Source organism: Antechinus flavipes, chromosome 2 (genome assembly GCF_016432865.1).
Source record: "Antechinus flavipes isolate AdamAnt ecotype Samford, QLD, Australia chromosome 2, AdamAnt_v2, whole genome shotgun sequence".
Classification (NCBI taxonomy): domain Eukaryota; kingdom Metazoa; phylum Chordata; class Mammalia; order Dasyuromorphia; family Dasyuridae; genus Antechinus; species Antechinus flavipes.
Genome location: NC_067399.1, coordinates 439,096,703 through 439,101,241, shown reverse-complemented (window position 1 = coordinate 439,101,241; position 4,539 = coordinate 439,096,703). Strand labels below are relative to the sequence as shown.

Below are 4,539 nucleotides of genomic sequence, written 5' to 3'. Positions count from 1 at the left end.
CTGACTATCCCAAAGAGCATAAAATCTGTGTCTTCTAAGATACCAGGAGTTATGTCCTCATAAGAAATCATTTGGTACCCTATAGTGTCAATTTTGTCAGGATCAAGTCCCATGTATTCCACAGGTTTGGAATTGGAACAAAAGGTTTGGCAATTGTCAATGCTGTAAAATTACCAATGCATATAACTTGTAAATAAAAAGCTATAATAAAAATTTTTAAAAAAAAGAAAGAAAACCAGGGTTTGAAATCTTCCTTTGCCACTCAATTAGACAATTAGTTCACTGTTAGAGTACCTAGCAACAAGAATGCTAGGGAACAGAATAACAAGAGTCTGCATTAATCCTGAGACCCTTCACCATGTACCTTGCACATAATGTCCCATTTGTATAGGCAACAAGTCTGGGCAAAGATGAGTCTTGTGCTATCTGACCCTTGTGGTCTTTGGCTGGTTGGATCTCGGTCAGCTCATTCTCGGGAATGGATATGGAGGCCTCAGGTGTGGGTTCTGCCTCACTGGCTAACGGTCCGGGGTACACACCCTGTAGACACACCAGGGCAGGCATCGAGCATGCACCAAATCGAGATCACCCTCACTGTCTCAGGAGTCGGACTCCTGGATACACAAGCTAAACACATACTTGTTGTTGGGGCATGTTGGCAGGGGAGATGAGAAGGGTATAAGAACAGGACAGCAGAGGGAGAGGGAAGAAGCAGGAGGAGAGACAAGATGATGTAACCAAGCAATAAAGCTTCTTTAACTGCATAAAGAACTGCTTTGTTGTATCCAGAGACATCCATCTCCGAAGCTCGTAGAGGTGACGATAATTGGGTAAGTGCTCAGACACCAGCTGGTGTCAGCAGGTCTTCACTAGCTGGGGACCCCAACAACTGGTGCCCGAACAGAGACCGAAGTTAGGGGAATCCAGGTTTTGAGCATCCAGAGACAGAGTAGCCACTTAGCCTAAGCTAAATGGGGCGGTTGAGACCGGGGAAGTGATATAAGCCTTCCAGGATGGGATCTAATTTCAGTTTCTCTTCAGTGACACCCTTGACTGTTGATGTGTGCAGTAAACAGATGTATAAATGGGTTAAACAGAAACACATCATGGTACATCTTAAACAATGCAGTAAGTTTGTAAAAAAAAAAAAAAAAAAAAAAAAAACCTTCTGACAGTGTCCCTATGGTTGGAATAAAAGGGACTTGACCCTGACAAAATTGACACTCTAGGGTACCAAATGACTTCTTATGAGGACACAACTCCTGGTGTCTTAGAAGACACAGATTTTATGCTGTTTGGGATAGTCAGAGCAGCTCTTAAAGGCGCTGCTTGCTGTCCACTTACCCTGAGTACATGCCAGACCAGGGGATCCCTGAACAGGGAAGAAGTGATGGAAGAACCAGACTTAGAAACCTCACCTCCGCTTCTGCCTTTTTCTCCCCTGCCGGCACGATTGTATCCATTGCTGCCAAGGTATGAGTATCTCACTCCCAGCACTCCAAAGATTTCAACAGAAACTAGAGAGCCCAAGTATAAGAGAGCAGGAGGAACAGATCAGACAAGCAGCTTGAAAACCTTCTTGTGGCTTTCTTACAGCAAGCGGCAGTTAAAACTACCCCCACGGTTGTACAGTTTCAATGAGCACGATAATTCATCCTGTTGGTCTCCAAGGCATGTAAAACTGTCCAACTTTGTGTCAGGGGTATGTTAACAGAGTAATACAACCGGTTAGGCAGGAATTTCCCAGTGCTTTGATTGTCCACTATATCAATGATCTATTGCTAGCAGTAGATGCTAGTGATGAAATTCAGTTACAATATGTGCACAAGCAATCCTCACCGCACTGCAGCTTAATGCTTCTGATAAAACTCAGATTCAATCTCCTTTTTCTTATTTGGGTTATGTGGTGGACAGAGTGTATATTTCTCTACGTCCTCCCCAATTGGATATGATCAAAGTGAAGACTCTGAACGATTTTCAAAAGGTGATTGGGCTGATACAATGGATGAGGTCAGTAGTTCCTATTCCACTAATGAAGCCCTTATATGACATTTTACCTGGTGATCCTTCACTATTGTCCCCCTGTCAGAGGACTCCAGTAGCCAGAGACAGTTTTCACTCCGTTCGACAATATGGTCTAAACAGCTCACACGCATAGACCCCATCCTTTCAATTGAGTTTACCATACAAAAAAATGCCCCCATGTATGTCATGTTCCATCAAGGAGAGGACCCTATCACGCAGTTGTACCCTCAAAGAGCCACAAAGGTCATAGTATCTTGGACAGACTTGCTGGCTGGATTTCTCTGGTCCTGCATACAAAGGACACCATGGCTTAATGGGACCTACCCAGTTGTGCATGCTCCCATAGCAGAACAACACATATTAGTTATTGCACAGGATAATTTGTTGTGGGCCTCCATAGTGTCTGTTGTAAGCTTTAAACCTATGATAGTCTGTATCAGATGACCAGCCCACTATGGGTGACGGAGATAAGATAATATCTACAGAACCAGCCGTGGGCCCAACAGTGTTCACTGATGCCACCAAATCAGGGAAAGCTGTGATAATATGCCCTAATACCAATCAACAATGGGTTCTCCACACCCCCTATGAGTCTACTCAACAGAATGAACTGTTTGCTATAATTAAAGCTTTAGAATTTTTTCCTCAGGCATGTAACATTGTTTTGGACTGCCTATGCTGCAAAGGCTCTTCTTCTTTGCTTTTTGCCTACATTGAAGACAGAAATACTAATATATCTTTTATGCTTCAAACAGCTCAATCAATACCTTTTCCAGTTCCTGTGGGCAACTACTCAACCAGGCGAGGCGGCCAGGCACGCCATCTCACATCTGCCTCACTGCTTCTCTTGCAGGCCCTCCATCATGCCTTAAAACTGACAATGGCCTCGCATATTCCTCTAAAGGCTTTGCTCTCTTTTTACAGGAATTTGGGATTCGCCACCTCATAGGCCTTCCTTATAGCCCCACAGGCCAGACAGTGGTTGAGTGTGTGCTCGCTGAAGACCGTGCTGCAAAAGCAAAAAAGGGGAGGGAGAGGGGGAGGGATGGGACGCTTAACTCAGTCCCAATTGGACGCCGCTCTCTACACTTAATTTTCTTCAATTTTCAGCTATCTTACGCCTTACACCAGCTTTCCGCTTCTTTGCTAGCCACAGGTCAAGGATTCACAGGTTTTCCCCATACTAGGACGGCTCCGACTCAATGGTGAGTGATGTGGAAAGACATACCAGACGGTCATGGAAGGGGCCGGGGGTGGTGCACAAATGGGTGATAGGGTCTGCTTATAACATCCCAGGTCCCGATGAAGCCAGACAGTGGGTGCCAACCCACTCCTTTTGACTCCTGGGACCTCCAGAACAAGAAGAAGAGCAAAAGGAGGCGGAAAAGGAGGACCAGGACACACCAGTCGACAGAAAAGAGAGAGCAGAAGAGAAGACTGAAATGGCTGTGTCCTGGACTTGCTCTAATCAAATCCAAGAACTGGCAAAGTTTGTAGCTGACATTAATGTATTATCAAAAAAAATTTCAGCCTCCCTAATGATGTTTCTCATGAGCTTATTGATTGGATATATCAACATACACTGTCAATACCCTCATGGTTGTCAAATATTTTACTGTTAATTGCCTTTTTTATCGTATTGCTGTTGCTTTTACCTTGTATTTTCTGATGCTTTTTCTCTCTTACAACAGTCCCTTGCAGGACTGGTAGCCGAGTGGCACCCCCTTCATAGAATACAAAAAGGGGGAGATGCTAGGGAACCTGGCAACAAGAATGCTAGGGAACAGAATAACAAGAGTCTGCATTAATCCTGAGACCCTTCACCATGTACCTTGCACATAATGCCCCATTTGTATAGGCAACAAGTCTGTGCAAAGACGAGTCTTGTGCTACCTGACCCTTGTGGTCTTTGGCTGGTTGGATCTTGGTCAGCTCATTCTTGGGAAAGGATATGGAGGCCTCGGGTGTGAGTTCTGCCTCACTGGCTAAAGGTCTGAGGTACACACCCTGTAGACACACCAGGACAGGCATCGAGCATGCACCAAATCGAGATCGCCCCCACCATCTCAGGAGTCGGGCTCCTGGATACACAAGCTAAACACATACTTGTTGTTGGGACACGTTGGCAGGGGAGATGAGAAGGGTATAAGAACAGGACAGCAGAGGGAGAGGGAGGAAGCAGGAGGAGAGACAAGATGATGTAACCAAGCAATAAAGCTTCTTTAACTGCATAAAGGGTGTCAGACTGCTCTGTCATACGTCTCCGAAAGTGGTAGAGTCGACCATAATTGTGAGTAAGTGCTCAGACACCAGCTGGTGTCAGCAGGTCTGTACTAGCTGAGGACCCCAACAGTTCACTTTGCTATTTGGGCCTCAGTTTCTCTTCTATAAAATGCAGGGGTTAGACTAGATAATCATTAAGGTCCCCTTCAACCCTTGGCAACCTTGGCAAATCTGAGACTCAGAGAGATAAAGACTCAGAGGTAAAGTGATTTGTCCAAAGCTGCTGGTCCT

The 4,539-nt window shown here is 45.2% G+C and overlaps 1 long non-coding RNA gene across 2 annotated transcripts; it reads left to right on the top strand.

The window, feature by feature from the left end:
* Positions 1 to 498: 498 nt before the first annotated feature.
* Positions 499 to 4,260, top strand: LOC127546942 (uncharacterized). Of its 2 annotated transcripts, XR_007950051.1 has the most exons (3): positions 519 to 830; positions 3,176 to 3,230; positions 3,322 to 4,260. It is a non-coding gene; the product is annotated as an uncharacterized LOC127546942 (long non-coding RNA). The 2 variants fall into 2 exon arrangements; XR_007950050.1 differs by lacking the exon at positions 3,176 to 3,230 and having other exon boundaries at positions 499 to 830.
* The last annotated feature ends 279 nt before the right edge of the window (positions 4,261 to 4,539 follow it).